Here is a 22405-nt window from a genome sequence, read left to right as displayed (position 1 = left end):
AAGTATAAATATCTAAACTTTAAACAACAAATGAAATGAGTTAGATGGTGTTTTTATGCCGAGATATTTTTAATTAGACTAGGATTTTAAGAAAAAAATTTCAATTAAAAATCAAAATTATTATATTAAAATTTTGTGCCGTTTTCACACATTTATTTCAACATTTTCGTATTTTTGACCCACGGTGCAGATGCTAAGAGTTGGTAATATTTATACATACAAGCAAAACAAAAACATAACAAGTATGAATGTGCCGAATCTTGTATACCCACCATCAAATGTAGTGTAGTGGCCTTCTATGGGGACCTGAATCAGTTATAAACCAAACTGTACAGAATTCTATAGAGTTTTGGCATTCTTTACAGTATAATTTCCGAGCACTTAGAACTAACTTCTGCAAAAGTTTATCGGGATTGCCGCATAATCAACATATTTATGACTGCTCAAACAGAATTCCGGGGGAGACATTTTTATAGGAGCTAGGTGAAATCATAGACCGATATTGGCCATTTTGAATACCAAACAAACCTTATCAACAGAGAGTATTTGTGAAAAATGTCAGCCAGCTATCGTCTTTCGTTTGGGCCCTACCGTGTGCTCAACAGACAGACAGACGGACGGATGGATCAGCTTAGAATCTTACAAGGACCCTGTGTATATACTAAAGTGGTTCAGCGACAAAAGTTTTCAAGTGTTACAAATGGATTTTAAAATCTATATTGCCACCATATTTTTCAATGGTGGGTATAAAAACAAGGTATAAATACTAGTTATAGAGCGCAGAGTAGATTGTGTAGTGTTTACTAGATAAAAGAATATAGTGTCAGCATCATTTACTACGAAACAAACACTATTACAGGAATACATAGATACTTCCATAAGTATGAATCTCCACACATACAGACATTCATAAGGAGTGAGATCGAAAAAAACATAACACACGTTTTCCTTAAGTTACCTTTGAAAAGTATGTCAGTTTTTATTTTTTATGTCAATTATGTTCATTTGTTTTTAATCTGATTAACATAAGTGACGAGAAAAAAGATGCGTACTAAAATTATTAAATATTTTGAAAAAAATTCAACTTGGTCCTACAAAAAGTTATCCAAACAATGAAAGGTCTGCCGTCACAGAACTTGTCCGTTGATAGAAAACCTGACTCAGAAGAAATGGTCCAAATGATGTTTCTAAAGCGAACAAATAGAAAGCATTTTCAAAAGCGCTCCCTACACATCCGATAGGAAGGCTGTCCGGTTAGCTCAGTACAAGGACTATTAGGTACGAAGAGTTAAAGCCAATGCAGGTTTAAAAACATACAAGACTCAAAAACTAGCTGAAGCGAAATCTGCAAAAAATTTTGAGTCAGAGCACTAAAATTTATGTAATTTATGTAAAACGTATGTTCTGCTAAAAACTACTGTTGAAGCAAAAATATAGATATATTAAGGACCACGCTTAAAGCCAAAATGTAGAATTATAAAGGATCAGGATTGAAGAAAAACTATAGAAATATTAAGAACTTCAATTTAAGCAAAAATATAGAAATGTCAAGGAACACGATTGAAGAAAAAATATAGCAACAAAAAGGAGCACGATTGAAGAAAAACTATAGAAATATTAAGAACTTCAATTTAAGCAAAAATATAGAAATGCTAAGGACCACGATTGAAGAAAAAATATAGCAACAAAAAGGAGCACGATTGAAGCAAAAAAATAGAAAAATACGACCACGAAATACGACCACGATTGAAGCAAAAATATAGAAATATATCGGACCACGATTGAAGCAAAAATATGGAAATATTAAGGATAATTAAAGCAATAATATAGAAATAGTAAGAACCTCGATTGAAGTAAAAATATATAAATATTAAGGACCACGATTGAAGTAGAAATATAGAAATATTGTGGACCACGATTGAACCAAAAATATAGAAATATACAGGACCACGATTGAAGCAAAAATGCAGAAATATAAAGGACCACTATTGAAGCAAAAATATAGAAGTATATAGGACCACGATTGAAGAAAAAATATTAAGGACCATGATTAAAGAAACAATACAGAAATATAAATGACCACGACTGAAGCAAAAATATAGAAATATTAAAGACCACAATTGAAGCAAAAATATAGAAATATTAAGGACCACGATTGAACCAAAAATATAGAAATATACAGGACCACGATTGAAGCAAAAATGTAGAAATATAAAGGACCACTATTGAAGCAAAAATATTGAAATATATAGGACCACGATTGAAGAAAAAATATATAGATATTAAGGACCACAATTGAAGCAAAAATATAGAAATATTAAGAACCAAGATTAAAGCAACAATACAGAAATATGAATGACCACGATTGAAGCAAAAATATAGAAATATTAAGGACCACGATTGAAGCAAAAATTTAGAAATATAAAGGAGCCGATTAAAGCAACAGTACAGAAATATAAATGACCACGATTGAAGCAAAAATATAGAAATATTAAAGACCACAATTAAGCAAAAAAATAGAAATATTAAGGACCACGACTTGGAGCAAGATATGAAAAAACATTAAAATTTTTGAAAGTGGGCATGGTTTGTGGAGCTTCTGAAGAGTAAATGTAAGCTTTTTATATAAGTTTTTGATATCGGTAGAAACCTTATGACTTGTAGATTGACATTTTAGTGTAATGAATTAATGTTGTGTTTTTTCGGACGTATTTTACCTTAAAAACTAACAATATTAAAAAATGGTGATTTTCCATCAAGAAAAATAAAAACTTTGAATTAATGAAAAATTTAAACAGTTACAGATATCACAATAACATTTGGAAGTAATATAGATCTAAATGTTCTTAAGTCAATGGCATCACTAATGTTGCCATTCTTTGTTTTCGAACATCGAAATTCCTAAAACGGGGAAAATGTGTTCCAAAAACTGAGTTTTTTTTAGAAAATAGCCCACTTTGACGTTATTTACAGTATGATAGTAAAAACGTTTAGTATGTATATAAACACCATATAGGGCTATACAAATATGTCAAGTTTCTGAGGATCGGTGCTTTGCGTTTTTAGAATTTTTTACTCAAACCTAAAATTTTGTTTCAAAATTGGCCAAGTTTGGATAGGGCTGGGGGGTACAATGCCCGCTTAAGTTAGTCAAATTTTACTTTATACTTTTTTGCGTTAAGTTCTCTTTCCAAATCATAAAAAAATGTATATAGCCACGAAGAAAATTAGTTTTTTATAAAAGAAAAAATATGGGGACTTTTTTGAGAAAAAACTTAAAGAACACACGCATACAAAGTTGAAATATATAAAAAGATGCTTCAACTTTGGATGCGTGTAACTTTTTATAGGGACGAAATAATTTTTATCGGGTTGATTTAATTTTCTTTAGAATTTTATCGCAAATATACGTCGTATATAAAAAACAAATTTCGACCTTTCGTAGGCCCATCATATATAAAAAAATCATATACAAAAAAAAGATCGAGCAAAATTTAAAAAAAATTAAACTTAAATATCTCTTGAACTAAAAGAGATACCTAGAGATAAAATCATATTTTTGTAGGCCTTCTCAAGGACTATCTACATTTTAAATTTCAGCTCATTCGGATCATAAATGGCTTTTTGGCGATTTTTTTTTAAATGTGTGACATTGAGGGTCCACTCACTGATCCCCATTCCGAACACTTCAGCCGAGTAGATAATACAGCACAATATAGAAGCGTGGACTTGATCATACTATTTTAACAAAAAATCTTTGTTTTGTTGTAAAATAGTAAAAACGAAAGTTTTTAAGCTACAAAGTAGTCTTTATGTGCTATTTAGAGTGACTAGACACGTTCAGAATGCATTCATATGTTCTCAAGAGTTGTTCAACTTTACCGTAGCTACAATATTGTTAGTGAAAAATTAGGAATAAAAAATTTTTCTTCCTATATTTTTTCAACATAAGTGCATTTACCCAAAAAAGTTCTTGGTATGGTAAGCAATATGCAATTGCGGCAAAAGAAACCAGGGACCGTAACAATTATGACATTTATAATAAAAATCACAACATAATTGTTATTTTCTGATTTTTATTTTTTTTGTCAGAAATAATTGTTATTTTTGATTTTTATTTATTTTTGTCAGGAATGATTGTTATTTTTGATTTTTATTTTTTTTTGTCAGGAATATTTGTCAGACTTTGAGTTTTATTTTTTTGTCAGGAATAATTGTAATTTTTGATTTTTATTTTTTTTTTGTCAGAAATAATTGTTATTTTTTGATTTTTATTTTTTTTGTCAGATATATTTGTCAGACTTTGATTTTTATTTGTATACCCTTCACCATGAGTAGCAAGAGTATATATAAGTTTGTAATTTCTACATTTTTCATTTGCGACCCCACAAAGTATATATATTCTGGATCGTTATAGATAGCGAAGTCGATATCGCCATGTCCGTCTGTGCTTCTATTCGGCTGTATGTTGAAATCAACTTTCCGTAGCCCCCAAATAACTTACAAACATTGCAACGATGTATGTATATAAGGCTTTGACCAAAATCGGGAAAAATATTTTTTAAACCGAATTTTTTTTTACCAAAAATTTTTTTTTGTTATAAATTTTTTTTTTTTACCAAAAAACTTTTTTTGTAATAAATTTTTTTTTTTTTACCAAAACAATTTTTTTGTCTTAAATTTTTTTTTACTAAAATAATTTTTGTCATAAATTTTTATTTTACCAGACAAATTTTTTAGTCATAAATTTTTTTTTTACCAAGAAAAATGTTTTTTCGTATGTAATTGTTTTTTAATTTTTTTAAAATGTATGACAAAAAAAATTTTTTGGTAATAAAAAAATTTTTTCTGCTAAAAAAAAATTTATGACAAAAAAAATATTTTGGTAAAAAATAAATTTATGATAAAAAATTTTTTTGGTAAAAAAAAAATTATGAACAAAAAAATTTTTGGGTAAAAAAAAATTCGGGTTAAAAAAATTTTTCCCGATTTTGACCCATTGTAGGTTAAAGCCTTATATACATACATCGTTGCAATGGACTTTGAAATATCTATCATTAGATATCCTAATGCCTATATTAATAACTTAGTTATCCAGATATAGATCAAAAATAGGCCAAAAATCGAGGTTGTCCCGTTATCTCAGCCATTTGTGGGCCGATTTTCTCGATTTTAAATGGCAACCGAGCCGGAAGAATTCCCGATATATTGATGTATCAATCATGTTTATAAGTTATTTGGGGCATACGGAAAGTTGATTTCGACATACAGCAGAATAGAAGGACAGACGGACATGGCGATATCGACTTCGCTATCTATAACGATCCAGAATATATATACTTTGTGGGGTCGCAAATGAAAAATGTAGAAATTACAAACGGAATGACAAACTTATATATACTCTTGCTACTCGTGGTGAAGGGTATACAAATAAAAATCAAAGTCTGACAAATATATCTGACAAAAAAAATAAAAATCAAAAAATAACAATTATTTCTGACAAAAAAAAAATAAAAATCAAAAATTACAATTATTCCTGACAAAAAAAATAAAACTCAAAGTCTGACAAATATTCCTGACAAAAAAAAAATAAAAATCAAAAATAACAATTATTCCTGACAAAAATAAATAAAAATCAAAAATAACAATTATTTCTGACAAAAAAAATAAAAATCAAGAATTTAAAAAGCATGTTATTTTATGAAAATATAGTTGAAAACAATGAAAATGGTATGCTTGACTTGACTCTCCGATATTATCCTGTGATGGCTTTTTTCCTTAGAAATTTCAAGAATAATTATTATTTTCGGTCCCTGAAAGAAACCAAACATTTGTTACGAAATGATCTGTAAATACAAAAATTTACATTAAGGAATGTTTACAAAAAAGGATATTTCCATTCATATGGCTTCTTAATTTGTCCACTTATTTGTTTGGCTTATTCTGATTTGGCACCCTGTCACTATGGTATGCGAGTTGTACAGGAACAATAATGTAGTATTTCTACCAAGAGAAGCAAATCCAAACTGCCGGGGCTAAGACCAGTTGAGAGATATTGAGCTCTTGTTAAAAGAGAATTGAAGAGCTTAAAAAGGTGTCCAAAAGTATGGTAGATTTTAAACGGAGATGGATTATAAAATTCTTAATGGAAGAGTTTCCAGAAAAGGCTCATAAATTCATCACGATTGATCAGAACTACAACAATAATACTTTTTGTAAGTTGTAAGAATAATTTCAATCAAATAACAAAAAATAAAAACTAAAGGTTTAGTGGTTTCTTTTGTATTAACATTTATGTATGTTAAGATTTTTTCGATTTCACTCCTTACATACATAAACAGCTTTTAGTTAAAAGTGTAACCAACGGATGATATTTTTACTCTATGAAGTAGATTGTATGTAAGTGAAGTAGAAAGAAAAAAAAAGAGGTTCAAAGTATAAAAGCAAACCATGCTGAACGTTGTCATTATGATTGTCAACCATGTTGTTAGACTTGATGTTGTCGCCATCGTCAATGTCTTCTAATTCCATTAAACACAACAACAAATAGTACACTCTTAGTTTTTTGTTAAACTCCTTCTAGTAGCTCTAGGTTTTGAGGGCATATTAAGTTATTCATTGCATTTGGATTGTGTACTTTTATGGAAAACCTATTTTTGAAGCTCCTGAATATTTGCTCCCTTAATTGTTTAGAATAATTTGTTAATTGTTTGTTTAAAGTTAATCATTTTAAAAAACTTCTTGAAAATTCAACTGAGATGAATTGAAGACTTTCGTTGAAAAAATTTATTTTTAATTATTTATAAAGTAAATTAAATTCGTCTTATTCCTATCATTTCTATTCCAAAAAAAATATCTTCATAAAATTAAAAGAAAAAAAAAATATGAAAATGTAAACGTAAGAACCCAGTATATTTTAACGTGATTTTCAATTGACTCCTAATTTTTTTTATTCCTTCTAGGTACTATTTTTTCTGCTAACAAGACAAAGTAAGTGAATTTGTGTAAATGTAACTCCTGTTGTTGTAATCTTTATGTTCAATTGGGCATGTCTTTGTGTCCTTTTTTTCTTCCTTTCAACCAATGCTTCTAGTACTTTCTATGTGTAGAAGAATATTTGTGCTTTGTAAGTGATCACAATAAAGTTCTTTTTTATTCTATTTCTTTTCAACCATTTGCATATATTTTGGTTTCTTTTATGCTGTTTTGTTATGTTAGTAGTGATGGTCCTGGTTTATGTATGAGTGTTTGATTGTATGTATGTGTTATTAAAAGCAGGACACTTTAGTTTTATTTTTTTTTTTTGGCCTGTTGCCTTTTATTTGTATTTTGGTTGTTATTTGTTTTAAAAAAAAGAGAGGGGGAGAATTTGACTTTTAACAATATTTATTGTAGTACACTTTTTATCATTCTATTAGTGATACTGATATGTACATCATCACTTTTGTTACAACAACTGCTGCTATTGCGACTGGTTTTGCTGGTGATACGGCTGCTTGTGCTGCCTCACCACTAGAGTCACTTAACGTTTCATTGCATTTTATATATGAGTTCATTTATTACATATATAGGGGTACAGTTGTGAGGGGAATAATATCTGCAAATAGGTATTGAGAAATTTGTTGTCATTACAATGAAGTTGAAATAACAATAACTTCCAGTTGGATACTGTCCACCTTCTTGAAAAGTCAGCATAACTGTTAGTTGTTACTTGAGATGTGTTAAGTTAACATCTTCCAATTGGAAAAAGTTTTACTTTGGCTTTCATTTTATAAAGCATTACAATTGAAGCAAAAATATAGTTATAAAAACCGCGATTGAAGCAAAAATATAGCAATATATAGGGCCACGTTTGAAGCAAAAATATAGAAATATAAAGGACCAAGATTGAAGCAAAAATATAGAAATATTAAGGACCATGATTGAAGAAAATTTATGGAAATATTAAGGAACATGATTGAAGCAAAAATAAAGAAATATAAAGGACCACGATTGGAGCAAAAATATAGAAATATAAAGGACCACGATTGAAGAAAAAATATATGAATATAAAGGAACAAGATTGAAGAAAAAATATAGAAATATTAAGGACCATGATTGAAGAAAAAATATAGAAACATTAAGGACCATGATTGAAGCAAAAATATTGAAATATAAAGGACCATGATTGAAGCAAAAATATGGAGAAATAAAGGACCGCAATTGAAGAAAAACTGTTCAAATATAAAAGACCATGATTGAATCCAAAAAATATATAAATATAGAGAACCACGATTAAAGCAAAAATACAGAAACATTAAGGACAACGATTGACTCAAAAATATAGTAACATTAAGAGTTATGATTGAAGCAAAAATATTGAAATATTAAGGGCCAAGATTGAAGCAAAAATATAGAAATATAAATCACCATGATTGAAGCAAAAATATGGAAAAATAAAGGACCGCAATTGAAGCAAAACTCTGGAGATATAAAGAACCACGATTGAAGCAAATATACAGAAACATTATGGACCATGATTGAAACAAAAATATAGAAATATAAAGGACCACGATTGAAGCAAAAATATGGAAATATAAAGAACCCCGATTGAAGCAAAACTACTGAAATATAAAAGACCAAATGGACCACGATTAAAGCAAAAATACAGAAACATTAAGGACAACGATTGACTCAAAAATATAGAAACATGAAGGGATACGATTGAAGCAAAAATATAGAAATATTAAGAGCCATGATTGAAACAAAAATATTGAAATATTAAGGACCAAGATTGACCAAAAATATAGAAATATAAAGGACCACGATTGAAGCAAAAATATAGGAATATAAGGGACCAAGATTGAAGCAAAAATATAGTAACATGAAGGGATAGGATTGAGGAAAAAATATAGAAATATTAAGGACCATGATAGAAGAAAAAATACGGAAACATTAAGGACCATAATTGAATCAAAAATATTGAAATATAAAGGACCACGATTGAAGCAAAACTATTGAAATATAAAAGACCATGATTGAAGCAAAAATATAGAAATATAAAGGACCACGATTGAAGCAAAAATATGGAAATATAAAGAACCACGATTGAAGTAAAAATACAGAAACATTAAGGACAACGATTGAAGCAAAAATATTGCAACGTAAAGGGATACGATTGAAGCAAAAATATGGAAATATAAAGAACCACGATTGAAGAAAAAATATAGCAACATAAAGGACTTCGTTTGAAGCATAAATATATCAGTATAAAGACCACGATTGAAGTAAAAACATAGAAATATACAGGACCACATTTGAAAAAAAAAAAATATAGAAATATAGAGGACAGCGATTGAATCAAAACTATAGCAATATAAAAGAACACGATTGAAGCATAAATATATCAGTATATAGTACTACGATTGATACATAAATACAACAATGTAAAAGATTATATTTGAATCGAAAATTAAAATATACCATTGTAAATATACCAACGATTGAAGCTAAATTATGATTGAAATAGACCTACAAATGGAGCTAAAATATAAGTTGAAACTAATCGATTGAATCTAAAATATGACTGAAAAATAATCTACGATTAAAGGTAGAATAGGACTGTTAACTGACCAACGATTAAAGCTGAAATACGACTATAAATTTACTGAAACAGACCTTCGATTGAAGTTAGATTAAAGCTAAACTATGACTTATATATGACCAACGATTGAAGACAAAATACAAATCGTTTGAAACGGACCTACTATTGAAGCTAGAATATGTCGTTTGCTAACTTATCAACGATTGAAGCTAGAATACCATTGTAAATAGACAGATTGTTGGCAGACCTAGGCAAAATTATAACTAAAAATAGACCCTGTTAACACACATAGTATGATTGAGTCTCAAAAATATGACTGTAATAAGACCTACGTTTCAAGTTGAAATATAACATTAAATATGACTACGATTGAAACTCAAATACGACTGTTAATAGATTCGCTACTGAAGCTGAACTATGACTGCAAAAAGACTTACTAAAGAAGCTGAAATATTGCAATAAATTTACCTACTTTTGAAACTAAAACAGAACTGTATATAAGTTTTCGATTCCTGCTAAAATATGAGAGTAAAAACTCCTATGATTTGAGCTAACGTACGACTTTCTACTTACCTAAGTTTGCTGCAAAATATCTTAAGAACAATGTATCGGCTCTCGAAGTAAAAGTATCTCTTTGAAAGAAATTACATAATATAAAATGTATTTTCTTATGTTAGCGCCGCTACTATTGAAGACCTTTTCTGGTCTTAATAAGGAAGAAATCATACGGAAAAAGTATATAGCTGTCAACTCTAGCAATATTAGTGCTACTGCAAATTCCAAAATGAGGCACTAGGTAACCAAGAAATGCATCCTTTAAAATGTCCAGTGTCCAATGAAAAATGGATCGAATTCAAAAGTATTTAACATTCCTGAGCAGTAGTCACGAATATTGTGTTCAACAGCAATTTATGGATTTTTTTTAATTATTTGCATTACTACTCATTCAAGTGCCTAATATTATGCTATTATTCCCAACACAACTGCGTTAATTCAATCTACTTTGAAAGTGAATATGTACATAGATTTTTTGTTGCCATTTTAATGCTGATGTTTTCATTATTAAATTTGAATTTCATTCATATTCTTCTCTTCTTTATATTTATTTTATCACTTGTTTTTTTTTTGCCTTTCTTTTTTTGTAACACTTCATTTTCTCACTGAGTTGGTTGATTTCTTCCTTTTTTTTCCCACTTGCTATTTATTCATACAATTTTTATTTCATTTAACAAAATGAATGTTATTCTTCGAAAAACATTTCTATTTTATATTTCAGTTTGTGTTTCGCTTATTGCTTGGGATTTTTTTTTTGCATCCATTTTACTTCTTTTTATTTTGTAACACTTAATTTCTTTTGATATTTAATTTTGTATATTCACTTTTAGCTGCTGTAAGTTACATGTGTTTATGTGAGTGGGATATTCTTATTTGTCCTAGTAAAAGTGATGAATATTAGATTATTGTTTGCTAACAACTTTATTTAAGTAAATCCATTTATTATGTTGTTTTTTAATATCCTTGCTGATTAAGTGTAAGAGTTTGTGAATTATTTACATTCAGGGAGATAAAAGAGATTGATAAAAGTGTAACAGGTTTGAATTTACGAAAATTGTTTGATAAAATGTAGTACATCTTCAATAATTAAGGAATAGCTGCATTTTAATAATTCAAGCTATTTTTTTGCTTTCATTCAGTTAACTATTTTCCATTAAAAGTGTAAAAATGATAAATTTAAAAACAAAATTTCAAATTCTTACGAAGACCAGTTAAATTCTAATCTCACAAAGTCCACAGTACGTATACTTAATATTTCAACACGTATACGCCATCATGTTGCAATAGAAATATTGACATCCATAAACAAGAATTTAAATTGCTCCTTAACATATGCTTTACCAACTCAGTTCCTTTCTAAGTATTACGCCAGACTTGAACATTCGCAGAGTTCACTTAACGCTGTACTCAATTACGCAATCAGACATAAATATTTTGACCAAAGATGAAAACAAACTTCGATTAAAATGAAACGGTTCATTTGAACTCATATTCACACACACTCGTGTTTGTTTGTTACCTACTACCAATCCAATACAAAATTGTTTAGCATTTGTTACTGATGGCTGGCTGACTGGTTGGTTGTTTATCAGCTACAGCAATAAACATTTGATATTTTGAAGACATTCATATGCATTCCTTGATGCTGTCAATGTCCCCAAATGGCAGACGTAATCTAGAAATTTCCTTTAAAGTTAAAGGCAAAAAACGAAAAATTCACATTGATAACTCAATAAAAATGCTAAAACTAGAATATGTTTCCGTTTTCCTTAGTTTTGATTTCCTTTTACTACCTATTTGCTTTAAAGCATATCAAAAAAAATCCGTAAAATTGAGTTAAACTCCAGAAATAATAAAAAAAAACAGTTATAGACTTGTTTTCTTTTATACAATAATATTTTTTGCTAAAGAAACGCAGAAAAAAAGGGTCTAGTGAACACATGAGTATTTTGTAGTACAAATTACCAGTAAATTTATTTTTATTTACTTTTCTATTGCATTTGTTTGGCTTCTAACTAAATCACAAATAAACTCAACTACACTGTTCGTAAATATTTGATTTTTGAGAATGAAAAAAAATCCATCTGAATTGCTTTAGTTATTGGTTTGTTTCTGCTTAACTCTGTGCTAAATCTCTAAGCAACGAAAGTGATTTTAATAAATTATTAAGTTTCCGTTTAAATTTGTTGTAGTAAATAAATTATATTAATAAATATTTATGTTTGGCTTGGCGTAATTTTGATTGTTTGGGTTGTTTAAAAGGTATTTTCCACATTGTGTTTAGATAAAAATTTAATTAAAAAAAATATGTAGAAATGTTCTCATTTTAAAATTATAATTTTTTTTTTCTTAAAAATTCGGGATTTAGCATAAATGACGTATCCTTGGAACGCGGTTTTTGTATTTAACAACTTATATATCATTTTAAAGGGTACATATCTGTCATTTATTCTCATTTAGTTATTGAACATTATAGTGTAAACAACAATTTTTTTTTTTTCTTCAAAAGTGTTAAATTTTGTGCCAATGTATCGTCATATGCGGAAAGTTTTGCTTTACTTCTTTGGCCGAAAAATGACCAGAACATTCGGCCAGACATGAAATCGTAACAATCCGTCATGACATCGCTAGGCCACATGTTGCACTATCTGTTTAAATGTATTTAGAATGAAGTGGTTGGGAAGTCCGACTACTATTTGTTTTGATCGATGCAGAACGCTCTGTCTGGGATACGTTTCACTTTGGAACAGAGTATCCGATATTGGCTTGATTCGTTCTTGGCCTCAAAAGGTAAGCAGTTCTTTCGGCATGGAATCCATATGTTGCCAGAAAGATGGAAAAAAAAGTTCATATCTATGAATGGTCTTTACTTTCAATAAATTTATATTGTACATATGTATCATAAAAAAACTAAACTTTTTAAAAAATTCCGTATTATTAAGTCATACACCCAATAGTTTCTCCGTTTGGTACTTTATTGTTTTCTCTCAAAAGTAAACTATAGAAAGTATAAAAGTACTTCATAGAATAACAAGTGTATGTACTGTAAAATATTAAGATGATAGTATAACATTTCTGTTGGCGTAACGGCTCTTAAGTTTGGAGATACATTTATATGGGGGAAATGCTTTTTTTCAGTTTTTGCAAAAATGGTCTCACTGAATAATTAATTTCGCATTTTAATGTAAAATAATCGTAGGGTGTTCCTAGTTATCGTTCTAGTGAGATAGAAAAGTCAAGACTTGGTTAACAACTTGAAGGTCACCAGTCCATTAATGTGTCTCAGGCCACTTGAAAAAGAAATGTCGAAAAAAAAACATGTAAGCGTGTTTTCTCAACTTTTTTTTTAGGGTATTTTTAGTGGGTAATAAAAAACCTTAAAAATAAAAGTATTTTTTTTACTTTTTCTGAAATTTGGGCAACTCGAAAATGATTTTTTTGATATGCCAAAAGCTATTGAAAAATCAATGACACAATATCGAAAAATATTTGTACTTACAAATTGGCCAACCCTAGTATACATACATATATATTTTTCTGATATTGGGATTATATTGGGCTAGGGTCAATTATGGACCAATACTCACAAAATTAACTATTATAAGACAATTACGAATGTTCAAGTAATTTTCTGAAGGGCACTTTGTATGGGGACTACGGACTTGGGACTGCCCGATTTCCGTGCAATATATCATCAGAATTACCGCATAATAACATATCTATGACTGCTGAATTCCGTGGGGACATTTGAATGGAGGCTAGGTGAAATTATAGATCAGTAGTCTCCATTTGCAATACCAAATAAACCTTATCAACACAGAGTATTTGTGAAAAATTTCAGTCAGTTAGTTTTTTTATTTGGGCTCCATCCTGTTTTCAACAGACAGATAGACGGATGGACATAGCTAGATCAACATATAATCTTATGAGAATCCAGAGTATTAACAGTTTTGAGGGTCTACAATGAATATTTCGATGTTTTATAAACGGAAAAACAAAATCAATATACAGCCATAATTTTTCGCCAATTTACTCCATAGTAGGTATAACTGTTAACATTTGTATTTTTAATCTCTATTTAGGTTTTATTAGAACAAAAAAGAAATTAATTTTGTTTAAAAAAATAAATTTGAATTGATTTTTTTAATTTATTTTGAATTGGATATTTTTCTAAAAAATATGAAATCTCTAAATATTATCCGAGCTGCGAAAATCCGAAAAGATCAACACAAACGCCACGGTAATCCACACAAAATAATAAACAGAGGCAGATAATACTTATATTCCCTACACTAAGTAAAAGAGCAAAAACATTTTTCTTTTAAAATTTCAATAATTTATATTTTTGAGTGATTTTCGGAAGTGGAGCCTATGACCAATTATGGACCGATGAAATTAGGTAGTGTCTATATGAAAGTTTACTATGTTGAATTTTGTGAGTATACCAACATTTTTAAGCGATTTATGACGTTAAAGTGATTTTCGGAAGCGGGTATATATGGGAGCTATGACTAATTATGGACCGATCGTAACAAAATTTGGTGACATGAATTTCGTATATATAAAACTTATTTGGAGCGCAATTTTTGGAGATACATTTATAAGTTAAACATTTATTACCGATAAAGTCCAATTTCGGAAGGACATTTGTATGGGGTCTAGGTGAAATAATGGACTGATTTCAGCCAGTTTCAATAGGCTTGGGTCGAAAAAATAATATGTACCAAATTTTATCGAAATATCTTCAAAATTGCGACCGGTAATCTGCTCACAAGGTTTACATGGACAGCCAGCCAAGTCGATCGGTATACTTTTGGGCGTTACAAACATCTGCACACGCATAATACCCTCCCCACTATGGTGGTGTGGGGTATAAAAAAATGTGAATTGTCTCATTTTGTCTCCTGTCTGCTATTATTTGGTAGAAAAATGTTGTAAAATATTCTTTACAATCAAAATTTTGTTCGACAAACTCGCAGTAAACTTAATTCTGTAAGGTAAATTTTTGTAACTATTGTAAACAAAATTTTATGATCATGTCCCAAACCAAATTTATTATGAGAAAGGCTTACATGAGTACAATGTAAGAACACGGCTTTAATTATATTAAATAAGTAAACAGCGTTAAATAACTCAATATTTTTCTTATTAAAATGTTATATAAATATTCTGTTTTAAAGCACTTGTTCACTGTACAAAACCACTGTACGTATGATTTATATTAAACTAATCATACGACGAGATGTACCTTCGAGACATCACACAGAGCTTTGTCTCCATATAACGATGGAACTAAAATAAAAGGAGTTGTCGTACAATTTTGAAATTTGGTATGTCTATTTAGAATACTCAGTTAAGAAAAATAAAATTATTGGAAAAAATCGGACCACGGACCTCTCATATATGCCAATAATATAATTTTTAATATTGGCTACATAATTGATCTAAAAGACATGAAAATTCAAAATCTAAGCTTACAATAAAATAAGAAAAAACTAAATAAAAAATATCTATTTTTATATATGTTTTTTTTTTAAATTCCTTCAAACATTTGTAATATATGATTTTTTTTTAAAAAAAAATATTTTTTTTGAGCGATAGAAAATATATTTAGTCAAAATCTATATAAGTATAAATCAAATGTCGTTCGTGGGTAATTCCATCAGTTGGTCATAATCCAAAATGAAAAATTTGGGCCCACTCTTCCGCCCACTTTTTTCGATTTATCTAAAATCGAAAACTGCTACACCGATTTGGCTAAATTTTTTTTAAATGTTCATAGTAATCCAATTTAAGTTTAACTGAAAGAAAAATTTACCACGCCAATTTTTTTTCGATATATCTAAAATCGCAGGATGCCTGGACCGATTTAACTAATTTTTTTTTTGCAGAAATAAAAATTGTCCACGTCCACTAATACGCCCACTTACTAAATACATCTGCAAAATACATTGATCTGTGATCAATCATATTTCTTTGGTTTATTTATATAAAAACTCACAATATCTAAAATCGCTAATAACCTGGCCAATAAGTGTTTAATCAAGACAAGGAGCTCGATCTGTGATCACTCATATTTCTGAACAAACATCGATTTTTTTTAAACAAAAACTCACAATATCTAAAATCGATTTTTTTTATAAAAAATCAAAATATCTAAATTAGCAAATAACTTGGCCAATAAGCGCTTAATCAAGAAGATTAGGTCGATCTGTGATCACTCATATTTCTGACCAAAAATCTATTTTTTATATAAAAACTCAAAATATCTAAATTCGCTAATATCTTGGCCAATAAGCGTTTAATCAAGATCACTTATATTTCTGACTAAAAATTGATTTTTTATATAAAAACTCAAAATATCTAAATTCGCTAATAACTTGGCCAATAAGCGTTTAATGAAGAAAAGAAGCTCGATCTGTGATAACTTATATTTCTAACAAAAAATTGATTTTTTATATAAAAAACTCACAATATCTAAATTCGCTAATAACTTGGCCAATAAGCGTTTAATCAAGAAAAGGAGCTCGATCTGTGATCACTCATATTTCTGACCAAAAATCAAGAAAAGGCGCTCGATCTGTGATCACTTATATTTCTGACAAAAAACGATTTATTATATAAAAACTCAAAATTTCAAATATCGCTAGAATCTTGGCCAATAAGCGTTTTATCAAGAAAAGGAGCTCGATCTGTGATCACTCGTATTTCTGGCCAAAAACCGTTTTTTTAAAATAAAAGCTCACAATTTCTTTATTTGATAATAAATTGGCCAATAAGCGATTAATCAAGAAAAGGAGCTCGATCTGTGATCACTCATATTTCTGAACAAAAATCGATTTTTTATATAAAAACTCAAAATATTTATATGTATTCTGTTGTTTCAAGACTTAGGTTTTTGACAGCAAACGTTGGTTCTTTGTGTCTCAGTAGCTCTTGTATGTATATTCTATTCTATGGCCTATGTGAATAAAAATTCTCATTCAACAATATGTTTTTTTGTTTCTTTTTAGCTATTTTTACCCATTTCAAACCGTATCTCGCAAATTCACAAATCGAACACAAGCATTTTTTAATTTGGACAGGACATCGTCTGCCGGGTCAGCTAGTGTTTAATAAGGATTTTACTACTACTTAAATTTTGAAAATACTAAAGAACTCAAAACACAAAAATTTTAACTCATTTTTAAAAAAAATAATTTTGAGAATTATTTTTTTGAATTTGACTGACTTTAGCTACCTCTTGTGTGGCCTGGGATAGCCAAATAAAACCAATTCCTAAAAATTTATTTGACTTTGTATTGTTAGCTATATATCAGTATATACATTTTTTATGATTTTTGTCTACAGCAAAGCACCGGGCATCATGTCGCGCCAATTAAAATAAATTTTTGATATACAAACTTTTATTTGCTAAAATTGATCACGAACTTGATATCTGATCAATCTGTAGTCAAAATAAAAGTGTGATAAAAGAGATTGAAAAAAATGTTGAATTATGTGTAAATGTTAAATAACGCGTAGCTTCAATTTTGAAAAATGGAGAGTAGGACTACTTGTTATACTTTGCTCTAAACCAGGGAAGCGCAAAAAGAGAAATTGTAGTTTGTGTGCGTGTATGGGTTAAAAATAAAAAATCCGGAACAACATCAAGCAACAGAATGAAATGTTTGTATTTTTACGCTCTATTGTTTGCAATTAAATGAGTTATTAGTATTTTTACGCTCTTGCTGTTGTTTTGTTTACTTTCGGGTTGTGTACGTGTAAATTCACGAAAATCTTCGTAATCTCAACAATATGAACGCATACCAATGCTCTAAACGTTATCCAATTTTGCTAAAATTTTCAGCATTTTGTGTTTAGATGATGGAGAAGAAGCTTAGAGCTTAGGAGCATTGAAAATCACAATAATACAAAATTAGGGCTACCCTAATAAGCATTGTGGAAAATCTAAATTGTCTTAGGTGAATATTATAAAATAACAGTCTATGGATAATTTCATATCAACTAATAAAGTATTATTGAATAACTTGCTCCTATGAGAATACTAATAAATTAAGTCCATAAGTTACTTTTAAAATTCTTCAATATGATTGAAAATATAATGCCCTCATAAATCTAAAACTTTCTATAAACAACCAAACTACATTGTCTTACTTTTCAGTACGCAGTAAATTTCAAATAGTAAAAGTATGACTTAAAGCCAGCAAACACAACACAAAAAGCCTTGCAGTCAAATTACTGCATATATTGTATAGGAGAGTGAATGTGTTTTGGAAGGAGTAAAAATATGAAAGAGTATCTGTGTCTATTGCTCATTGCTGGTGTGTTTATGAAAAACTTTTGTGAATACAACTGTCGATATGTACTTCCGAAAGTACATTAGTGTATTAACATTTTTGCTGGCCACATTATGTGGGGGTAAATAGTACATTTTTTTTCGTACTTATGTATGAGTGTTTTAGTTTTGCTTTTTGATTATTTGATTTTGCCTTTTGACTAGTGTCTAGTTGTTGGTTTTTTTTTTCTTTCTTTTTTTTTGGTATTTTTATTCTTTATTCATGCAATTGTATTTAATATTTTATTTAGTGCTCATTTGTGCATAGAAAAATTTAGTATGTATGATTATTTGCTTAGTTTTTTTCACTCTTTTTGGTCTTTTGGCGCATTGCGGTTGTTTTGATTGCTTTAGAGCGTGGTTCAACAAAATTGGTTCACATTGAACTTATCACTTTAGATGTTAATCGTAGTAGGAGTTTTTAAATACAAATTAAGTTTAGTGGGTTTGTTTTTCAGATGTTATTTTAATCTAATGTTAATTTAAATTTAGTTATTTGTAACAATACTTATTGGCTAAGGGAATTGAGTAAAGTACAATGAGTAGTTTGCATATTTATATAAATTTAGCTTGAATATTTGTTATGTTTAGAAAATAACTAGTATGAAATACAACAATAATTTTGCTTTCATTTAACAAACGAAATATTTTAGATTAAAAATTAATGATAAACTCCTTAAAATGTGATAAAATTTTTTAATAAAAAGGAAACATACTACAAAGTAAGTCTTTATTCTTCCCTATGCAGAAATACTATCATAAATATTGAACAATGAAGCGAAAAATGTCTATTAATCGATCGATCAATTATCATTGGTCATACACAATTTGTAGTTCTTAAAAATTTTTAAATTCGATGTAGTTCCAAGATCATATTTTATTACAGATGTGTGCAAAAATGCCGACTGGAAATCCAACACTAGCTATATTACCACTTGTTGAACAGACTTATTCGCTGTGGCTGATAAAGTGGTAGTTAAATGATTATCATTTGCACTACTTTTCACCAAAAAATAGTCTGATATTCACCTTATGTTTTTGAACATAATTTAAAAAATAAATAAAATCCTCTGAAGTATACCACTTCGATGACCACATGTAATGGTGAATGAGGCCGTTGATATTTTGGTACTAACAAAAACTGAGAGTAGACTCACTTGTAATTCTTAATAACAAATAGAGAGCAGCATATATAAGAGCTCTGTGGCTTAGTGATTAAAGCGTTTGACTATAAAACGAGAGGTTATGAGTTCAATCCCACTTTCTGAAAAATTGATTTTTTATATTTTTGCATAGTGTGCCATTTGGCCACCTGTAATTTCATTCCCGTGTTTATTCTTTCCGGTTTAGTGATCAGTTTTCTAACCACCTTTTCTATAGTCTTTAAAAATTTTTTAGTGCCATCTATTGGTATTTAGCTAAACAATTATATTTTTTTAAGTCATAATTTAAGTTTTTTTTGAAAAACTTTGCCATAAGGTTGCTCTGGTTAGACTAATATATTAATTTGAAAATATTGTTAAACGCAGGGGTTTTCCAGCATTATAAAAAAGAGATCAGGGTAACTGAAATAGGTTTTATGTAATTGGTTAATTCAAGAGGTCTCTTATCAGTCATATTGTCATAATATCCTAATATATCACAAATCGACAGCTCGGCTTAACCGACACTTAGGCATTCAGCACAGGTCTCTGCTGGCTGGTTGGTAAGACAATAAACATAGCATACAGAGTAATATTATTTTAGGACATTTTTTGCTTGAAACTCAATAAAAACCATTGTGAAATATTAGAAATTGACCAAATGTATTTTTCTACCTAATATTATGTTATTTTGAAAGGATGTTGCGTCTACTCAATTGACATTAAATTGAAGATATTTTATTTGAAGGAATACTTTCGGATGGGAATGTTTCTGTGTCTTCAAATCGACGAAGAAGAGTAATATTGGGAGCAAGTCTATCTAATGATGGTGCTCGGTGATATACCTTCGGGGTTCCAGCTCAGATATGGTAAAATTTGGCTAATACTTCTGTTAGTGACTTATCTACTAGGAAATCGCCCTTGATATCTTCCAATTTTCCAAACAATTTAATTAAGAATGAGCCGTTGGCCATTTTTATTTTATATTAATCCTTGAAGGCTTTTTATTCTAATGTATTACTCAACAAAAATTTATCAGAAAGAGGATAATTGGTATGATTAGAATACTTTGGAGAAGAAAATCACGACTTTTTTGGAATTTGCTTTCATAAAAATTTATTTATACTGCTGCGAAAACTTTAAATTGGATTCTAAGGATGGCAAGAAAAAAAGCTGCTTTTGAAGCACTAAATTATAGCTCTAAAAGTGCTATATTCGGCTGTGACGAATCTTATATACCCTTCACCAAATTATACTTTAAAATAAATATTTTTAGGTAAACAATATTTAAATTTTTTTCCAAAGTTGTTTTTTAATTTTTATTTTTTTTTTAAAAAAAATTAAAAAATTTTTTTTTTTAGTTTTTAATTTTTTTAAATTTAGTGAAAAAAAATTCGTGTTAAAAAATATTTTTTCCGAGTTTGACCCATTGTAGGTCCAACTTACTATGATATTATATACGTCGTTGCAAAGGTCTTTGAAATATCTTTCATTAGATATCCATATTGTCTATATTAATGATTTAGTAATCCATATAGAGATCAAAAATAGGTCAAAAACCGAGGTTGTCCTGGGTTTTTCCTTATATCTCAGCCATTTGTGGACCGATTTTCATATATGTAAGTTATTTGGGAGCTTCGGAAAGTTGATTTCAACACTCAGACGGACAAACGGACATGGCTATATCGACTCCGCTATCTTTTTTTTTTTTTTTTTTTTTTTTTTTTAATTCATTTTTTTTATTTGTATCAAATTTACAATTACAAAATTTTCTTAAAAATAAACCCGCTAAGCCATTTGGCTTGACAGCAGGACAATATTATTAAAAAATTTAATAAAATTACATAAAATGAGAGTTTAATATAAATTTTGATATTTTTTGTTCATTGCGAACATATGAAAAAGTTTTTTATGAGTTTTTTTCTTTTCAATTCATTTTTGGTGTTTATTATGTTAAGTGGAAGTTTATTTATTATGGTGGGGAGAGTTACGCCTAGTGTATTTCTTCCATATTCGTTGTAGAATCGTTCCACCTTATACCGTTTTTCCGCTCGCCGTCTCGTGTTGTATATGTGATCTATTTCGTGTAGAAATCTGCGATCGTCGTAAAAATCATTCGCCAGTGTTGTGTGGTATATGCTATTCACATTAAGTAGTTTTAGTTCTTTTGTGATGTTATTGGTATTGGTGTAGTTTATGTTCCGAGTTGAATTATTGTTTAAGTTTATTTGTTGGTTCATTACTGAAGTTGGTGTGGTATTTGAAATGTTTGCGTTGTTGATTGTGTTGTTGTGATTGCTGACAATGATGGTGTTTGTTGGGAATACTTGTGTGTTGTTATGGATGTTGTTTGTTAAGGAGTATATTTGGTTTGTGCTGATAAAGATGGTGTTGTTTGAGTTGTTGTCGTTATTGATTATGTTAGAGGATGATATGTTGTTAGTTGTGTACATAGTTGAGCTATTAGTGTTGTATATGTTGTTGTTTAAATTTAATTGGTTGGAGCTGTTGGTGTTCAGGACAGTTGAGTTGTTATTGTATGTGTTTATTGTTGTATTATTATTTGTGTTGTTTGTTATATAGTTGTTGATGTTTGTGTTGTTGACATTTGTGTTGAGAAACGTGTTGTTGTTGGTTGAGGTATTTGCAAATATGTTTGTGTTTATTGAGAAACGATGATTTTTCCACAGTAATTTTATTATTTGGTTTTGTGATTTTTGCAAACTTCTGCAATGTGTAGCGCTACCCCAAGCGGCAATCCCATGTCTTATATAAGACTCTGCGAGA

Source organism: Calliphora vicina, chromosome 4 (assembly GCF_958450345.1).
Source record: "Calliphora vicina chromosome 4, idCalVici1.1, whole genome shotgun sequence".
NCBI classification, from domain to species: Eukaryota; Metazoa; Arthropoda; class Insecta; order Diptera; family Calliphoridae; genus Calliphora; species Calliphora vicina.
This window is presented reverse-complemented; position numbering follows the sequence as displayed.